The following is a 21615-nucleotide window of genomic DNA, read 5'->3' on the forward strand; positions in this document are numbered from 1 at the left end:
CAAACTTTTGGATGAACAAGGCACAAGTTCTATTGTTTTCTTAATGGTTATTCCGGATTTTTCCAAATCCCTATCCACGCGGATGACCAAGAGAAAACAACATTCACTTGTCCATATGGTACATTTGCTTATAGGAGAATGTCGTTCGGCCTTTGCAATGCTCCCGCAACATTTCAAAGATGCATGATGAGTATATTTGGAGATATGTTGGAAGAGGAGATGGAGGTTTTTATGGAAGACTTCTCCATAGGAGGTGTTTCATTTGAGTCATGCCTTGAAAACCTTGAAAAATGTCTTGCAAGGTGTGAGAATGTGAACTTGGTCTTGAATTGGGAGAAATGTTACTTCATGGTGGAGGAAGGCATAGTCCTTGGCCACAAGATATCTCACAAGGGGATAGAGGTGGATAAAGCTAAAATTGAAGTCATTGAAAAGCTTCCACCTCCGGTGAATGTAAAGGGAGTGTGATCTTTCTTAGGGCATGCCGGGTTTTATAGAAGATTCATCAAGGATTTCTCGCTCATTGCAAAGCCCCTCAATGATCTTCTTAAAAAAGAGGCGGAGTTTGTGTTTGATGATAAGTGTTTGGAGGCATTTGATAAGTTGAAGAAAGCTCTAATCTCTACTCCTATTGTACAAGCTCCAAGATGGGATTTACCATTTGAGTTGATGTGTGATGCAAGTGATTCGACAATAGGAGGTGTCTTGGGTCAAAGGGTGGACAAGAAACTTCATGTGATCTATTATATGTCCAAGACTCTAAATGGAGCTCAACGGAATTACACTACAACGGAGAAGGAATTCTTGGCTATAGTTCATGCTTTTGAGAAGTTATGTTGTTATCTATTGGGTTCCAAAACCATTGTCTTCACGAATCATGCGGCTCTCAAGTATCTTTTTGCTAAGAAAGAGTCCAATCCAAGGTTGATTCGGTGGGTTCTTGAGCTCCAAACCTTTGATATTGAGATTAGGGATAAAAGAGGAGCGGAAAATGTTGTGGCGGATCATCTTTCTCGTTTAGAAGATTCTCAAACTCATGATGATGGTTCTCCAATTGAGGATAGGATGCTTGATGATTTCTTGTATGCTATTGAAGCAAAGGAGCTCCCATGGTTTGCCGATTTAGTCAACTTTCTTGAATGTGGGGAGTTTCCTCCCTCCTTTTCTAAGAACCAAAGAAAGAAGCTCAAGTGAGAGGCAAGGCATTATGTGTGGGATGATCCCATCTTATTCAATCGAGGAGTCGATGGCTTACTTAGACGTTGTATGCCAAAAGAAGAGGTGCCTAGTGTTTTAAAAATGTGCCATTCGGATCCAAGCGGGGGCCATATGGGTTTCTCTGAGACCGCCACTAAGGTCCTTCAATGCGGTTTATGGTGGCCACATCTCTTTAAGGACTCATGGGGCTTTGTCAAGACATGTGGCCGATGTCAAAGAGTTGGGAACATCTCCAAGTGAAATGAAATGCCTCAACAACCCATACTTGAGTTGGAAGTGTTTGATGTGTGGCGTATTAATTTTATGGGGCCATTTCCCTCATCTTTCGAAAATCAATATATTCTTGTGGCGGTCGATTACGTGTCTAAGTGGGTTGAGGCCATTGCCTCCCCAACTAATGACCACAAGGTGGTTATGAAGTTGTTTAAGAAGATAATCTTTCCAAGATTTGGAGTACCAAAGGCGGTGATAAGCGACAACGGTTCTCATTTTATTCACCATGCCTTCCAAAAGATGTTGAGGAAGCATGGAGTCCATCAAAGATTCGGCCTCCCATATCACCCCCAATCCAGCGGTCAAGTGGAAGTCTCTAATCGTCAAATCAAGCTCATCTTTGAAAAGACGGTTGCGAGAAATCGAAAGGATAGGTCGGATAAGTTGGATGATGCTCTTTGGGCCTATCGAACGGCTTTCAAGACCCCCATAGGTACCACTCCATACCGCTTAGTTTATGGCAAGTCATGCCATCTCCCGGTTGAAATTGAACACCGCTCTTTGTGGGCAATCGAGAAGATAAATTTTGACTTGGCAAGTGCGGGGGAGAAAAGGTGGTTAGATCTTCATGAGCTAGAGGAGCTTCGGTTTGATGCTTATGATTGTGTTAGTGTGTACAAAGCTCGTTACAAGGAAATGCATGACAAGCTTATTGAGAAGAAAGATTTTTGTGTTGGCGATAAAGTTCTTCTCTACAATTCAAAAATGAAGTTGTTTCCCGGAAAGCTCATATCAAGATGGAGCGGTCCCTATTTGGTCAAGAATGCTTTTCCAAGTGGTGTTGTAGAGGTCTCAATGATGGATTCTTCTTCTCCGTTTAAGGTCAATGGTCATCGTCTCAAGAAGTATTTTGACGGTGCTTTTGTTGGCCTTGTTCACTCATTGCTTTTCCGACAACCACCTTAATTGGTGGAGGACGTCGAGCTATGACGTTAAACAAGCGCTACCCGGGAGGCAACCCGGTTTTCTAACCTTTTTCTTTTGATTTTACGATTTTCTATATTTCTTTTATCCTTGAGAATTTGTTTTATTCCTCTTTATTTTTTTTTGCTTTCTTGATTCTAGATACTATGAGATTGGATCGAAGAAAATTTCCAACAATTTTGGTGTTATTTCAAGATTTCTCGAGGTTTGGTTAAGTCTAGGTGGAAAACTGTTGGGGTTTTATGCTCTCATGTTTGCATTTTTATTGATTTTCTACTCTTTTTAGAATGTGCTTTCAAATATCTAATTATGCAAACACGAGAGTATATTCATGGCCGAAATATTCTTGCTTGGTGCACGCGCACCATAGGTTGTGCGCGCGCACAAAAGGGGTCAGAAATTTTCACTAACTTTGACAAAAATTGACGGTTTTTGAACCATCCCCGTAACCCCTTGGTGCGCATGCACCCCATCCCTACGTGCGCGCACCACAGGGGTCAGAGTTTGGCCTGATTTTTTTGAACCAAACCAGCCCTACCTGGTGCGCACGCACCTTCTGGCTGCGCGCACGCACCAGGTAGGCAGCGAATTTGGCCAAGCATCGCAGCCCCAAGCAAGAATCAGCCCCCCTGCTGTCGCCTGCGCGCACGCACTGTCGCCAGCCGCTAGTGCGTTCAGCACCCCCCTTTTTAACTCCAAAGCGCACCAACCTTAATTCTCCTTTCTCTCTCCCCGACTTTTGCCCATTTTTCCCCACCTTCATTCTCTCATCAAACCCTATTATTTCTCTTGCAAAATCATATCAATTTCACCTCTTTTATTTTCATTTTAACATCAAATTACATTAAACACATCTCATTTTCGAATTTTAACAAAAAAATTCCAGATTTTCGAACCCTAATTTCGAAAATTTTGGGGTTTTTTTTCGAAATTTTGGGTATTTGTGTTGAGGTTTGGAACTTGTCTTTGGGTGTTCTATTTGTTCTTAAATCTTTATTTTGGGCAATTTGCAAGTAATTCAAGGCTTCATTGTGGTATAATTTCTTATTTTCCAGTCATCTTCTTCCTCATTGTTCAAGCTTGAAACCTTGTTTTTGCTTTCATGGTAGAACTCTATTGTTGGTTCTTTTAACTTGTAATTTGTGTTGAATGATGTCATTGAGTGTTAAATTGAAGATTTTTCATGATGAATTTGTATAATTTGATTGATTCCTTGATTCACCATTGTTGTTCATTTTCTCTCTCATGGGTATTCTTTATGATAGTTTTATTGCTTTGATAATTCAATGTTTATGATTATTTTGCTCAATTTGATTCATGATTTGGTCTCTTATGTTCAATTTTGCCTTTAATCCATGGCTACTTGCTTCAAATTTATGATTCTATATTAATGGCATTGTTCATATGTAGCCATCTCTTGTTTCTATTTTGAGATAATTGCATTTGTGCTTGATTCTTGAGCAATTACTTATGCTTATTATTGAAATATGACAAATGTAATATTTGCTCATGAGTTATTTTCCTTCTTGTAGATGGCTCCAATCCGTCACAAGAAGCGGGCAAGATCAAGTTCAAGCAAACCTAGGCATGTTGTTCCACCTCCACCCGAGGTAGAAGAGACATACGACATTGAATTTTCTAAAGAATCACATTGGGATCGTTTCAAGCGTCTATCCAAGAGAAAGCTAAGACCAACAAGATTCTACGATCAAGCAACAACCAAGTTTCTCGGCATAGATGAGGACGTTCGGCTTCTTGCAAAAGGCCTTGGTCTTTTAGAGTTCTTGGATTTGAGCGCCCCTACTTATGGTAGGGTGACCTATGAATTTCTTTCTTCTCTTGAAGTAGTCCGAGAATCGGGTGACGATTCCTCAAGGATTTTGACCTTCCAACTTTTCAATCATGATCACTCATTGACGGATTCTCAACTATGTTCATACTTCAAGTTTTCATGGGCCGCGAAGCGGAACATTGTATCTATCCGGCGCATAGTAGAATGGCTGATGACCATGGATATAATGAGCATCGTTGGTGGAGAAGTATCTCAGAGGAAGGGAAGTATGAGCCTCAAAATTCCAAGACCACTTCTATGATTCATCCGGCTATGCGGTATTTCAACCGTCTCCTCACTTACGCTCTTTGCTCCAAGGACTCTTTGGGAGCTATCTCTCGAGAGGAGCTTTGTTGGTTGTGGATAGCCAACCAAAACGACAATGAGACTAAGCTAGTGGATTTCACGGAGCATTTGATCAATCGATTCTTGGATATCCGTGATGGAGTTAGCCTATCGGGGAGCATCCAATTGGGAGGGATGATTTCTATCCTAGCTCTTTGCATCAATGACGACTATAAGACTTTGTTAAATGAGCTTTAACCAATTATTGATCCTCGAGAAAAATCTTCTTCTCATTTCCTCTACAGCTCCGCCCTTGTGAACCAAAAGTTCCTCGATCGTACTAGAAAGGATGATGTTTTCATTTGAAAAGTTTCCCGGATTAAAGAATGGTTCTTAATCCCATGCAAAGAGGCAACTACCCGACCAAGAGAGAAAGATTCCTTATCTTGGAGGCCTCCGGTGCGAGATATTGATCCTTCTATTCAACGTCGGACGAATCATACAAGAGGCCGCTCGACCAATGCTTTCTCATCGAATGTTCAAACTATTCCCACGATTGAACCGGAAGGTACACCTATTCCTTCCCCTTATCCTACTCCTTCTACTTTTGATTTGTCAACCATTCATGCTAGGCTTGATTCTATTGCTAATGTGTTATATTCTATTCCTTCTATGCAAGGCCCTAATCTTGGTTATGACTATCATACAAATCAATTGTACGATTTGCATGTTTAGAGGGGGGAGATCGAGCCCTATGTGAATTACCCGTATCTCCCGGTCCAACAAGGACCTAACCCTCAATGGGAGCCTTTTGATCCTACCATTGGTCGTCGACCTTACTACCCTTATTGAGAGGGCCCTCATGTCCACCCTAGTTCTATCATATGCACCACCCCGGCCACTTACGACTATCGGCGGCCCGGTGGTTGTGATTATACATATGATCTGGTTAATCCTTCGCCCTTTTCGGACCTCGAGACTTTTGGAAGGTGGGGTAGGTCGGGTGAGCCGGTCTTAGATGATTGGTCTCATTATTTTGAGGTTGATAGAGCTAGGAGGGAAGGTAGGTTAAGGGGTAAGGCTCCCATTGACGTGAGCGAGATTGCTAGCTCTAGTCATATGATGGAGACCGGTGAGGGGAGTTCTCATTCTACCCCTTACCATAGTGCGGAGTGACACTACCATGGCTACCCCCCCTTCTTATGTGCTTTATATGATGTTTCTCGGTTGCCTATATGTCTTTAGGTTTAAAGTTAGGGGGGTAGTCCAGTTTAAGCTTGGGGGTGCTTTATGTCATTTGTTTCTGTGCTTCACCATATCCCCCCTGCTTTTGTAGTTCATTCCTGGTCTCCTATGCTTCTAGTATTGATCTCTGTGTCGTTTGGTTTTATGATGATGCTGCTGTATTTCTGCTGATTTCTTTGCCCGGTTATTTGTTTGTTGGTTGTATCGCTGATCGCTGTCCGCTGAGTTTCTCTGTGTCTCTGTTATGATGATTCTTGATGATGACTGTCTAATTTCTTGTCTCTTGATACTATTTTAGTCTGATGATTCTAACCCTTGCTGCTACTATTACTTGCTTTTTCTTTATTTGCCTGCATAATGTTTTCTATTTTCTTTTTTCCTTTTGTATTGAAGTTACTAACAATTTTCTTTGTATATAGTTTTTTTTATTTCTCACCTAGCTCTATTGCTTATGCTTTGGATTTCGCCAATTCATAAAGGTGCTCTTTCGCCTTGTTTAACGTGCAATAGCTTTGGCATCCGGTGAGATCTTTCTATTTCTTTTCTTTTTTTTTTCGTGGTTGCTTAGTCTAGGATTAGTTCTAGGAGAAGTTGAATGGTTCGAGGTTGTTTGCTTTTTAACACCCTAGTGTGTTTGGGAACATTAGCATTGTGGCCGAATGTTCGCTTGTTTGTTGATTGGGATTTATGTGTGTTAGCATTACTTCCTTATTGATTTCTACTTCTCCTTTACTTTCTATTTTTCATTTCATTTTCCTTTTCTTCTTTTTCTCTTTCTTTTTCTTTTGTTTTCTTCTTCCTTCATGTTTTCCTTTTCTCTTTTTCTTATTCTTTTCTTTTCTTTTTATCCCTTTTTCTCTTTATTTTGTTTTTAGTCCTTTTCTTTTCTTCAATTCAAAAAACCAAAAAAAAAAAAAAAAAAAAAAAAAAAAAACCTTGTTTTTGTGAATATGAATAAAATGTTTTTGAGGCGTTGCTTTTCTTTCTTCATCTTTTTGCTTTTACTTTGGACTTAGTACCACTTGAACTTGCACTTTGGCTATTTTTCTTCTTAAATACAATGGTTTGCACGGTTTGAGAGTATCTTTGGTTGACTCTAGGATAGGGTATTCTAAGGTAGTGGTTTAGACCTTTTGGGGCCTTGAAGCCGGATTCTTTTGGTTTGTGGTAAGATGGAGTTTCTTCCTTTGGTGAATTTAAGGATGTCATTCTTGAATTTGATTGAGAAGTCCTCATCAATAGGCTATCTAAGGCAGCTTTGTTTTTCTTAGATTTTGATGGTGTACATGAAGATATCATCTCGTTGAGCAGCTATTTCTCTTCTGTTTGTTGTGCTCATGTGAAGCGAAAAGGAAATTATGTTGCTCATCATTTAGCTAGAATCATACCCTTTGGAACTGAGCAAACGTGGATTAATCATTGTCCTATGTCTATTGCTCCATATGTACTCTCGGACGCTATGTCTCTTGATTAATATATTTTAGTCGTCGTTTTTCTCAAAAAAAAATAAAATAAAAAATAAAAAATAAAAAAATTAGACCCATATCATGGACCAAACTAAACTGGACTGGACATTTTTCATAAATAAGGTATGAAAAGAAATATTTTCGAAAACAGAAAGAAGTACTTTTATTCAAAACAGAGTAATAACGAGTCTCTTTCATATTTCACCTCGTTCAACAATCAATGACGTGAAAGATATTCATCACTGGGTTTGGTTTTTGGGGAGACACAATCAGGTGTCTATAGTAATGTATAGCCTAAGAGGTAGTTTGGGTACTAGTGGTGCTAAAGCTGGTGGAATTTTTAGATAATCTTTGACTTTCTCAAAGGCCTTTTGGCATTGATCGTCCCATTCATGCTTTTCTTCTTTTTTCAGTTTTTTTAATATTGGCTCACAAGTCATTGTCAACTTATTGATGAATCGACTAATGTATTGTAATTTTACAAGGAACCCCCTGATTTCTTTTTCTATTCATGGAGGAGGCCTATCAACAATTGCCTTTATTTTGGAAGGATCGATCTCAATACCACGTGTGCTTACTACATATCGAAGTAACTTGCCGGATGTCACTCCGAAGGCAAATTTTTGTGGATTCAATTGCATTTTATATTCTTTTATGCGAGTGAAGAATTCTGTAAAGCTTTTATATATCCTATTCTATCTTTAGACTTCACGATCATGTAATCTACATATACTTCTATTTCTTTACACATCATATCATGTAAGAGAGTCGTAGCTATTTCTTTGGTACGTAGCTCCTGCATTTTTTTTAGACCAAATGGCATGACTGTACAGCAATACGAACCCCAAGGGGTAATAAAGCATGTCTTTTCTTCGTCTTCTTTTGCCACTAGAATTTGGTAGTAACCTGCATATCCATCCAAAAAGGATAACATCGCATGTTCAGCCGTGTTATCTACCAATATGTCAATATGAGTTAGAGGAAAATCGTCTTTAGAGCTAGCCTTGTTGAGGTCCCTAAAGTCAAACACACATGCAAACTCTTCCATACTTTTTAGGGACTGGGACGGTGTTTTCTATCCATTCTGAGTAATTACGTACGCGAATGAAACAAGCGTCTGATTGTTTTTGTACCTCTTCTTTTATTTTCAAAGCGACATCAGGTTTCATTCGTCCAAGTTTTTGTTTTACTGGTTTAGAGGTAGGGTTCAAGGGAATGGTGTGTTCCGCGATTTCCCTATCTATTCCAGGCATTTCCTTGTATGACCAAGCGAACACGTCTTTGAATTCTTTAAGCGTCGATATGAGGGTCGATCGCTCTTCCGGCTTTAACGTTAGGCCAATTTTGACTTCTTTCTTATTTTCATTAGTTCCTATATTGATTGTTTCAGTTTCTTCAATTACAATATTATTTTGTTCTCGTTCATTCATTAATTCAACCATTTTTTTAATGTTATCATTTTCATTAGATTGATTATTATAACATTCAAAATATTTAAGAGAAGGCATACACTCGGAAATAGAGCTCATTTTATTGAAATAATAAGAAAGTACATCAAGGGGAGAATCCTTTTTGGAATCCTCATACTTAGAAATAGAAAATAAAGATTCAGTAATGGCCACAAGGCCTAAATTTTTAGCTTCCTTAAAACCTAGACTAGACTCATCATCGGACTGTTCGAACATCTCTCCTTCGCCTGTGGTGATCTCTAGCTTGTCACCTTTATGGTTAATCCACTTGAAAGTCTTTCTCCATCCATGCTCAAAGGTTTCGTTGGAAGGGGTGATCAACGAGGTTGGGTCGAAAGCTTCATCTTGGATGGCATTTTGATTAGTTATTGTGGCAACATGGTTTTTCTCTAGTCCAAATAGCAAGTTAAATTCTTGCCTATCATAGCACCCTGGAGTTGGGTGTTTTGATTGGGCGATTTCAAAATCGTCATTCAAGAAGTAGCAATCGTGGAATATTTCGAATCCAGGCTTCTTGATATCTTCTAGAACTAGTGGTCCTGGAAAGTCATAGCATGGGTAATCTTCTCCATCCCTAACGAATTGTCCGTTGAGGGTTTGATTGTAGGATGGGAGTAAAAAGATTATCCCTTTCTTGTTATTGTCTCTACATGCTTTGATCTTAGCATCGTGAGATTTGAGTTCCTCCTTGGTTGGCTTATATCCCAAATCAAAAGAAAAGCTTTTCTTTGGGATAGGAAGTAAGAGATTTCTTTATTCCTATTCCCAAAGGCACCCTGGGAAAGTAACTACTCATAAATAAGATGTTGTTTTCTATTGGGGTGGAATATGGATCAAGCTTGAATGGTTCTTCAAGGCTTTCTTCCATTCTAGTTTGCAAATTGCCTCCGCGGCGAATCCCCACATGTCCTCTTCATCATTGTCATAGTTTATTTCCAAAAGGGATTGATCATTTATTGCTATTTTAAAAGGAGAAGCATATAAGTCATAAGAATACCTTGCTAGTTCAACCTAATCATTTGGTGTAGCGAAGATGCTATTGCTCCAAGCTCATGTATCCAAGGACATCCAAGAAGAAGATTGAATGTAGGTTGACATGGAATTCAACCATCTTTTATATTGGGCATGTGGTAATTGGTAGCTTAACAGCTCCACACACCGATCTCTTTGAAATGTCATAGGCTCTAATGCTTTGCGTTGTCGAATGAAAATCTTTTTCTTGATTAAGGCCTAAATATTTTGCAGTTCGTAATATGCATACGTTCACGGCAGACCCATTATCCACTAAAGTAAGAGGGATATTGTATCCCTTGCACCCCACAGTTAGATATAATGCATTGTTGTGGGTATTTCTTTTAAAGGAAAATCATCATTAGTAAAAACAATTAATTTGTCGGATTTTTTGCTAGTAAGCAAGTTATCGAGATCCTGTGGAGTTGTGTCTGTACTTACGGACAAAGCAATTAGAGCATTCATAAGAGAATTCCTATGTTCTTTAGAAGTACATAGGAGTTCCCAAATGCTAACATTCGCCTTAGATTGGCAAAGTTGTTTGACCAATGGATCTTCAACCTCAGGTGGAGGTGAAATTGGATTTTGAATTTGATTTTGATTAGTTGAAGATCAATTTTGTTGTGTTTGATAAACTCGCCAAGAACGAGTTAGATGATTTATCTCGTTTGGGTTAGTTGTGGGACTCGTGAACCAACTTTTTTCTAGAGGCTTTAATTGTGCCTCCATTTCAAGATGTTCCATGAGTTGTGCTTGATGTCATTGCTCATCTAAGGAGAGATTCGATAAGTCTTGTGATTTTCCCAAGAAATGATCCCAATCAATCATTCCACTTATTTTGCTTTGGAGACAAGGTGGAGGTGGGACGGTGGCATACTTAGAAACATATAAGTCTTGGAAGTCGTAGTCCCATAACCCACACACTTCGTTAGTTTCCCCTATGAGTGTTGTGGTTAGAGGCGTCCCTATGGGAGTCACATAATCCAAAGGATTGAATGTATCACTTCTCATATAATCCTCATTAATGTGAAATACTACTAATGGGGAAATACTATTATTAGGTTTAGGCGTGGCAAATTTTCCCATCGTCTACTAAGTCTTGAATTTTGTGCTTTAGGACAAAGCAACGTTCAGTATCATGTCTAACACTGTTATGATAAGCACAATAGGCATTGCCATCCCATTAAGGGTTTCTTTTTTTTTGGAGGAGTGATTGGCGTTGTCCCTCTTGGTGCGAGCAATCCTTTTTCATTTAGTTTTTCTAGCAACCCTTTATAGCTCATAGGAAATTACGTAAATCTTCTTTCTCTTGACCACCATTTTCTGGGGATCATTATATTGCATTAGGCTATTATACTGCGTGGAAGTCGCAAATACATCAATAAAGGATGAAGTGTTATCATTACCCTTTTTGTAGTTATTGTTAAGTTGATGATGATGAGGCTTGTTTGCCTTTTATTAAGCAAGGTCATCTTCAATTCCAGTAGCCACAGAATAGACCTTTTGAAAAGTGCCTAAACCAATACAGCGTAGATGTTTGTTGTATTTTTCTTGACAATTGTTAATGAATTTTTGTACCAACTCGAGTTCCGGTAGCCTTTGGGCAAGGTGGGCCGCCTTTTCTCGCCATCTACCACAGAAAACAAGGAAACCTTCGTCGTCGCCTTGCTTGAGCATTTCAAGTTCACACAAAGTTGATTTGAACTCTACGTTACTCTCATATTGGGTGATGAAAGCCGAGACTACATCTTCCCATGTGGTTTTAAATTTAACATCTAGCCCATAGTACCACTCTCTCGCGGCTGGGTCTAGAGATAAAGGGAAAGTCAAAGCATAGAGCTTAGGATCAACTCCCTTTAAAGCTATGGTGCCAGTAAAACTCATTAGATGATTTTTTGGATTATTGGTAACCTTGAATATTGGCAAGTCCGTAGCTTATGATATCTGGTAAAGTGAGTCCTGTAGGAGGAGAAAACTTTTCTGCGTCAAAGTACTTATTCCCCATTGTGGAACGAAAAACAAGCTTCTCTAATGACTTCTCTCTTATGGATAATTCGTCCATCTTTTCTTGCAAAGCAAAAGCTTCGACATTTTTCTTTTCAGTTTTTTCAAGTTTCTTAATTCTTCTCTCTTCGGCCTCTTGAGCCTTTTCCTCTCTTAAACGAGCAATCTCTTCTTGGAGTTGCTCTATGGTTCACATCGTTGTTGGACAAGAGTGAGTTGTCGAAGGAAGATGGTTTGAAAGGGGTGAATTATTTGATGGTTAACGTAGAATGCGAGCACCTGGGAGTCTTCGTTCCCAAGCTTGGAAACCGGCCCTAAAGGAAGTATGACAATTTATGAAAATCGATACGCTTATTTTTTTTTAAAAAAGGAAAGAGAAAAAGAAAGACGCAAGATACATTCGAATGGATAGAATCACCTTTAAACAATTCATTAATCAATGACATTGTTTGTACGAGCCAATCATTCTTTGAAAAATTGAAATCACTTCGCAGCAGATGGCGCGCGCAGCCCTGGCTCTTGCGCTGGTGTGGTCATGCAACTTAATCAGTTGCGCGGGGCACCTGTTTGTGTTATTTTTTTTTCAAACATTTTTTTTTGTTTGTGTCTCTTTTTTTTTGTTTTTTCGATACCCTTCGAATGTGACTCGAAATTACGAAGGGACAACTTCGTAATTGGGACCCTAAACCAAAAACTAAAAAGCTATCCTAAAACACGTCGCAAATAGTCATGTAATCACATAAACATACCGTAAGCCAATATCCACATAATGCCTTTCTAATGGTCGAAAGCTTGGGTGTCCAAAGGTACCATATCTTAAGAAATGATGCACAAATCAATCACTCAACTTGTTGACTCATGACATAGTCCTCCCAACATTTTGTTGGCGATATGGGTGGGATGATTGTTATTAAATTCAGGATAGAAGCCTAGTGTTGGCAACCCCTAATCAATAAGTCAATCCCCATGGGTTATAGTATTCTATGATTATGCATGGTGCAATGTTGCTTGTTTGGCTTTTACTTTTGCGAAAAAGGAAGATATTATGCGTTCAAGTCTCGCTCTCTAACTAGAGATTATCCAAGTTAATTCTCGTTACAACCCATAAGCAACCTAGTGTTGGAAACCTTGGACCATAACTAAAAATTAATCTTGTAACCTCTAAGTCCCTAGTGGAGTCACCACTGTAAGGAGGGTGTGCCCATCGTAGGGGATCCTTCTCCTTCTATGCCCATGGCCCTTTAAAAGCCTAGGACTTTACACTTGTTAGTGATAGGAATGGTGTCCTTCGAACAAGTGTATTATTCTGATAGAGGGTTCGGAATTATTAGAAAGCTAATTATTCAGTGAGGTCAAGTGATTGGAATTCCTAGTTGGAGGCCGCTTCCGATCAGTATTATTAATCCATAATTAATATTACCGCTTAATCTTGACTGAACCCTTCGGATTACACCTAAGAAACTAACGATCCGATACGACCAATTAATCCGGAAGGAATTAATGAGTTGCTTAAGTATTATGAATTTAGACGTCGAAAATCGAGCTAGGAGCGTCGAGACTGAGCGTCGCAAGTCGAGTCGAATTACTAAAAGGCGAGACGGTAAAATCAATAATTAATCAATAATTTACCCCTAGCATCGGAATGCCCAAAGCAAACCGAGTGCTAGGGGCAATGGTGCTAGCATGTGCACCGTACTAAGGCTATAGTGCCTGGTGCGCATGGCTAGCAAGTTGCTGGCGCAACGCTAGCAGCACCGGCCATGCACAAGCACAGCAGCAGCCCGCATTGCGTCCGTGGCTTGTTGCGCGCATGTGCGGGCTAGTGTGATACCACCACGCTACTGCTCGCGTGCCAAGTCAGCATGGCAAGTAGAAGGCCTTGGCCAGAAGCCCGCAGCCAGCCCTGCCGAGGCATGCCTTGGTGCACAAGGCTGGTGCCATGTGGCGTGCGGTGATTGGTCCGTATGGCTTTGAGAAGGGCGGCTAAGGGGAAGCTTGGGGAGGAAGGAAATGGTCCCCTCCCCTTGTGGTCCTCACCTACTTTCTCTCTCTATGTTGCCACTTGTTGATTAATTATTTGTTTGAGATATCTTTTTATTTTTGATTTAAAAATAAAATGAGAAAATTGATTTTACCAACTCTCCCACATTGATGGGAAAGTGGAATTCTCATATTACATTCTCTATAAATACCCACCTTGGGAATTGGAGAACTTCACTTGAGTAGGAACTCAAAAAGGCATCTCCACTTGAGAGAAAACCTTTAAATTCACATAATACTCGAGTGAGTGTTTTTCTCCGACTAGGCTAAACTCTGAGTAAGAGACCGATCGAGTCGGGTTGCGGGTGGAAAGGAGGTCTTTGCACTTGCAAGACTCGGCTTTTCAAGTAAGAGCTCCGTGGTGTGAGCAAAGCACGCGTCAAGTGTAAGATGGTCTTTTCTCTCTATCTTGTTATTTATTTACTTTAGTTATATTAATTGTGAGCGGGTCTTAGGGTCGGGTTTTGATCCACGGAAATTCGGACTTTTCGAAACCAAATAGTTAGAGTGTATTAGGATTTCAATTCCTGACTGTTTAGGGGACCTTGAATTAAAGTTGATCCTATCATTATGCTTTTTTGTAAGAAACTAGTAAGCAGTCGCTAATGAGTTTTAGGAAAACTCATAAACCTCGTTCATGCCTTTCTCCCAAGTAGATTTCAAGGGATATTTAGCACGAATCGTACGTTTACCCATGCCCAAATTGGTCTACTTATACCAGAAATGAGTTCGGCAGCGAGGGTACTAAAATAACGTTCCCTTTAGGGGGGAATCATTATTCTAACCTAGTGCGGCCTCTAATAGTTCTTCCTTTTTCATAATTACATTATCAAACAATATATGCAACGTGATACCTAAAAACTAAGTTAGTTGATTTTATTTACGAGTATTTGATCATGTAGGAATTACATTGCAAAGTCGTTATTCTTTATTTAATTTATATTCGTGAAAAGAACAATAAATAAACTATATTCGCTTTGTCTTAAGTGATCAAACAATAATTAATTATTCAATTCTATTCTTTATTTAACGCAAGATGCTATGTGAAATTAATTAATTAAAAGTTTATTTAAAGTGATCAAATAACACTAACTAATCAATTAAAGTTATTTAGACAATAAAAGAAAAGTGATTTATCTAAGTGCTCAGAAATTTACCACTTTTCCAAGCCAGATCTTCGTTTAGAACACTTATGGACTCCTTCTTGTTCAGGAACTTCCACCGTAGTAACAAATAATAAAGGGTGTGAGTGTTTAGGACAAAAGGGTTAAGAGTATACAAGTTCAGAAAGTTTCTGCCAGAGTTCGGGTTATTTTCTGTTTGTTTAAGCCTCATATTAAGCCTCTATTTATAGGGAATGGGTGCGTTTAGGGTTTTGAAGGTCCTACCGCAGCAAGTGTCCCGCGCATCTGAATGGGCTGCGTGCGCCTACCCAGCGCAAGTGAATAGGGTGCGATGCTATGGGCAGCGCAACAGTACTCCTTATGCGTGGTATTATGGTAAGATTCGATTTTATATTTTTAGAAAATTCTGAATGTTCCACGAGCACATCACTAGAGGCTGCGCTGGGCATCACGCGCAACCCTATGAGTTGCGCGCGACAGACAAGCGCGACTCTTTGAGATACGCGCGGATTTTTCTGCGGCAGCTTTTATTTTTAACTTAGGCGCCTCTAAGTCCGTCAAAATTAGGTTTAGACTTCTGGTTTAAGCCTAATTTCTAATTGGGCTTAGTTGATTGGACTTTAATTCATTTTATTTTGGGTTAGGCTAGGTATTTTGTATTTTTTATGGCTCAATTAGTTGTCCATAAGCATACTTCATGTTGATCCAACACAAAGATGCTTTTATTTATTGTCATAGCACTTCTGGTCGGGACAGGAGGCCAATAGTAGATGTCTACAAAAACGTTCAAATTTTTTCTAACTTTACGAAAAAACTCTTCACACTTGGGGTGTAATAATGATTAAAAAAAAATTTAACGCTCGTAGCACAGGTGTCGCGCGCAACTAAATGAGTTGCGCGCTGATGACACGTGCAATAGAATAAGTTGCGCGTGACAGGCACGCGCAACCTCATGACGAACTACGAACCCAGGATTTTGCGCTTGAATAAATATTGATTTTTACTGGCGATTAAGTTAAGGACTCTTCCAAGCATTATATGTTCTTGAAAAACAAAAAAATTAAACTTTGATTTAAATTATTTAAACAAAGTTTGATTAATTTTTCATTTGATTTCTACAAAAGGATTAAAGAAAAAATAATATAATTCGCAAAGAACGACGCAAAGTCTTGATTTTGTAATACAAAAACATAGGCAATCTTTTTTATTCGGTCATATAAATAAAAAAGAGCTCATTTTTATTCCAAACAAAATTCAAAAGACATCATAAAACTAGATAATAAATAAAACAATATAAAAAAACATAGTAGTGATTACACTTTATTCAAAAAAATTAAAATGCTAATATTGTGTAACAGTCTAAGGTTTTACTACATCCTCAATCGTCACAGTTGAAGGAGGAGTAGTTTCAATCGCAGTACTCTCAACAACCTTAGAGCTTTCTCCTTCTGCCATCATTTTTACCCAAACATTGTTTTTCAATTAAGGTATAGGGGCCCTTTTAACTTTTTTTCTTTGTCTTAAGCGTTGGATGGAGTCTTCTTACGGGGATTTGATGAAGGTTCTTTAAGCTTTTATTCCATGTTACGTGGTTTCGGAGCAACCTTCCTATTAGGTTCTCTTGAACGAGCCTTAGGAGATGAGGAGAATTCTAATTTTCTTCTCACTCCTTTGTTTTGACAACTAGGAGGAGTAGTTGTGGCCGATTGTATCTAAGGCTTGGGTGGATTGCGTGCGAGGCGACTTGACTTTGTGACGAACCTTATTTAACTCTCCCTTATCCACCGCATTCATCTGAGCCTTGTAAAAGGAAGAGAGTACTATGCTTGCCGTAGGATTTTGCACCACACACTTAGGAAGACTAGACAAATATTCCATCCAACGTGGGATCCTTTCGGCGTTAAAAGTCACATCCTTGGGAGCATTACAATCCAGTGGGGGAATAATTTGCTTCATCCCGTACTGTCTCATTACCTTGCAAGGAAACATGTAAGTAGTACTAGAAGGGCCTAAAAGCCTAATGTAAGGGCAATTAAAACAATTCCCGATCATACTACTTATATTCTACCAAGGAATCACAAATCGTATGTTGGGAACCTTGTGACAGAAAAAAGACGTCCATTCTTCTTCATTCTTATGTTCATAAAGAGTGCGACAACTAGGGAACGTCCTCACTCCGCTAGCTTCAAGATTTTGTGGCTGATAAACAATCTGACAAGGGAATAAACGCGTCATCAATTGTCTATCCCCAGATCAAATATAATTTATACAACCTAAACAAACCTAATACTAGTATAAGGCAAGCATAGGGGTCGAACCACAAGGAGACATGCATAAACACCACATTCACTACTTAATACTTAAGCTACCTCGGAACAAGAAGTGTGAGTAACTAAGAGATTAAACTAGAGATTAAGGATGATTAAAATCAATATAACTAAACACCAAGGGAAGTAGGTAGATGTAGTTCCCACTTGATCATGCAATAACACGGAAGCAAAGCAATGGTAAACTAAGCATGCAAGTATATCGAGATAAAGCTCAATCTAACCGCCTTCCGGGGTTAATCGATTTCTCCTAACATAGCCTCTATGTTTCCACACTAGAACCATATATTAGAAGGTACAATCAATGAACTATCGATAACAATGAACCTTAACTAAGTCAACTTCCGTTTCTTGTTAGCAAAGATTCACCTTTAATCAACTAACAATGTGCACTTGCAAGAAGATTAAAGAATATCAAACATACAAAGACTTTAATCACCATTAACAAAACCCCAACATCATAAGCATGAATCAATTAACAACTACACCATCCCCACACCCTTGGCTAGGTGACTACTCATAAATCATATTGAAGACAATATCAATCATCAAATCAATAAGCATCAACATGATCAATAACCAAAGAAGGAAAATCAAAATAAGCAAACATAACTAAATACAAAAGTAAAGAAAGAGAGTAAGAGATTGCTCATTAATTGAAGATGAAGATTTACAAAGATTCAATCAAGCTCCTTCTTCAATATCTAAGTTCATCAATGGAAATCCACACTTTCTCTCTCTACTAATGAAGTTTCTCTCTCTAGATTATCTCTCTAAAACTAAGCTAATGAAATATTATCTAAAAAGTTGGATGCCCAAAAAGGAAATACAATTCTATTTATAAGCTAAGAAGAAAACGGCAGCTCCCGCGCCCTCTCCCGATAGACCCGCGCCCGCAGAGAAATGGGTACGGAACCCTCCGCGGGCATCTGGGCAGCACCCGCGCCCGCGGCATCAGGGACCCGCGCCCGCGGCAATAACACCCGTGCCCGCGGCATGATCCCCTGCTCCCAAAGGCTCATCAGGGGGCCGCAGTCTCTCTGAGTGGAGAGACCTCTCCATTTTACCCGCGCCCGCGGAAAGCCCTCGGGGCAACCGCGGCAAGTTCCTGCCTCATTTTGACACTTTTGCACATCTTGGGCCCGCGCCCGGGGCAAGATGGCCCGCGCCCGCGGCCTACTGGAAATACCTTGGAGACCTCTCCGAGGCCTCTCCAAGGCCTCTCTAAGCCCTCTCTAGTCAAATGCTTCTTCCTTGCTTGATCATTGAGGTCCCGAATTGCATTCTTTGCCAAGGTGATCCTCACCATACCTACACAAGTAAACAAAGGAAGGAAATAAAAGGGAAAAAGAGCAAAATAAAGGAAAACAAGATAAAAACACGAGAAACATAAAGAAAAGAGGAAAAAGGAGAAACTAAAGGAAAAAGGACCAAAATTAAGAGAAGAAAGCATGAGAAGGGGAAAGAAATAACCTAAAAGACTACCCTATGAGTGCCATAAATGACACTCATCAAATTCCCCCAAGCTAGACTTTTGCTCGTCCCGAGCAAAACAAAGGCCAAGAAGGAATACGAAGGGACTATTCGAAATAAAAAGAAAAAGAGGGGTAAGAAGTTACACTAGGACTCACTGTCGTAGGAATCACGGTTGTTTTTAGCTACAACAAGCAATTTTGAACCCCTAGATCGCCCTAGAGGACGAGTGATGCTCTCGTAAGGGTATCCTAAGAGTTTACCCATAACTCTCCACCAAACCCCCAAGAGGCAAACCAAAGAAAGAAAAGAAAGAGGAAAAAGGAAACAAAATCTTTACGAAATGGACTTTACAAAGAGACTATAATTCAAATGAATAACAACCTTTCTAAAGTGAATTATGGTATGCACGTTATAAGATACCTAAGGTTGATTGAAACATAAATATGCTAAGCATAGGAACTCGTTATCACACTCCACTTTCATCCCAAACGGTCTTACCGCGTTCCCCCTACTAATCCCATATTTCCCCTTAGTGAGCATCTCATAGATTCCGCGAAGGAACAGGAAAAAGATCAAATTTTTTTTTAGGCTACTCGACATCTTGATTTCGCATCACCTTTCCTTAGTCCACAGCCTATGATTCCCTCCACCGATGAAAGACTCAACTCCTAGGTCCAAAGGTCTTCCCCAAGGTTGTAACGTAAGGCAAGAAGGGTTAAGGTAGGCTAAAAATTTAAAATTTGGTGGTTATCCTAAAATGTGAAGCAAAGACCGGCCAAATCTCAACACCAAACTTAAGTAATCACCAAACAAAAATGTATTAACACTCCCAAGCTTATTTAAGGCAAAATTCTACTAAAATAGGAACAAAAAGCGTGAACGCTTCCCCCCCCCCCCCCCCCAAGCTAAAGGAAGCATTGTCCTCAATGCAAAGAGAGGTCAAAGTCACTTGGAAAATATTTTTCAAGTTTTTATTTTTCTTTTTTTTTTTTTTTTTTTTTTTTTTTTTTTTTTTTTTTTGAATTTTCTCTTACACCTTTAAAGCATTAGTCCTTGCCTCTTTCTCAATTCGGACGGCTTTTACAAAAGCATTTGCCATTATTCACAAAAACAACTCAAATATGTGTACCAAATCGAACCAAACCCCAACTTCATACACCACAATCACCAAACATTGACCTTTGCTTCACAAAAACCAAAAAGAAAGAGAACGAAACAAAAGGCTCAAAATATCTAATTATGCGGCTTGAAAAGAGGGGAAAAGGTTCAAAGGGGTAACAAGTAGGCAAATATATCCCAAATCCAAAAAGTAAACATAAAAGGGACTATCCTAGAAAAAGAAAATACCTCCCCGAAAAAGTTGCCTTTGTCCTTCCTAGGTAGTTCGGTCACGGTCTTAGGAATCATAAGCTAAGATTCTAGATTAGGTTTGCGAAAATCAAGGATCCATGCCGCTCATGTAAGAATTTGATGAAAGCTTGAACAATTATACATCTCACATGGTTGTAGCAAAAACTCACTAAGGTTGTCAAATCAAAGATAGGGAGCAACTACCAACATGCCACAAACGAGTAGAATCCGGTTTCATGATCCCCCTAGTTCTAGACAACTATCTTAGCATGCTTTATCCTAGAATCAACCAAACGTAATCTCAAACCGTGCATACCATAATTACCTAGGAAGACTATTATTCAAAAGCAAGAGTCCATTGAATACAAGTCCAACATTCAAAAAGAGAAAGAGTAAAAAGAAAGCCTCAAAAAGATATGCACACCAACAAGAACAAAAGAAAAGGGAAAGAAAAGAAAAGATGGAAAACTAAGATAAAGATAAGAAAGGGAAAGAGGAAAGGGGCAAAGATGCAAGTCATAACACGTTTATCCCAATCGACATACAAGTGGTCTAATGGCCACATCGCCAAAGACCCCAAACACACTAGGTGTTAATTTCATACATCCTCGAACCGTTCAACTTCCCCTAAATCTAATCCTAATCTAAGCAACCAAGAAAATAAAGAAGTGAAAATAAAAAGGAGTAAAATAAGAAAGGCCTCACCAAGCGTCCGTGCTAGACTAAAATACCCAAGGAGTAGGAACAAGCTTCTCCGAAGGGTTCCACAATCCAAAGCATGAGCTACGAACAAGGTGAGTTAAAGAAAAGAAAGCTATATATATACAAAATGAAATTGTTAGTAACTTCCAAACAAAAGCAAACAATAAAACACTTAAACACTAACTATATACAAAAACCTAGAAGAACCATCATCATCGAGACCAAATTTTTATTTTTTTTCAATAAGTTCCCAAAAACATCATCCAAAGAAATAATCGACAACAAGCAACAGAACAACGAGACCAATAGCCAAAATCCACCAAAAACCTTATCAAAAACTTCCCACCGAGCCCAAGGTGCCTTCCCCATGCTAACACATCCTTTTTGACCCTCCCCCCTCACAAAATGAAAGCATCGACCCCGATGCCGAGAAACGTGCAAAAATAGGGAAAGGGGAGAACAACAAGAGAAACAAACATGCGAAAAGGGGACTATTGGCCACTGGGGCCGGCACCATCATCACCTCCAAAACCATCACCCCCATCCCAACCTCCGGTGAAACCGGGAGGAAACCCATAATGACCCTTAAATAGGTCTTGTTGGGATGGGGTCAATTGGTCAAAAGGCTCTTATTGAACAAGGGGCTCGGGGTGACGGGGGTGAACATAGTAATATGCGGGGTCACCCCTATAATCACTCCCCCCCGAGACCCTATAATCATAAGGCGGGAAGTTCGCCTTGGCACATCGGGATTCTCAACCCCTTGCCCATAAGGATACGTAGGGAGCCCGTCACCACCCCGGGAAGGTACCGGCCCTTGTTGGGGCGGTACATAAGGGTAGTTGACCGGAGGTGCGACCTCCCCCCTAC

This window comes from Chenopodium album, chromosome 14 (genome assembly GCF_948465745.1).
Source record: "Chenopodium album chromosome 14, dcCheAlbu1.1, whole genome shotgun sequence".
NCBI lineage: Eukaryota > Viridiplantae > Streptophyta > Magnoliopsida > Caryophyllales > Amaranthaceae > Chenopodium > Chenopodium album.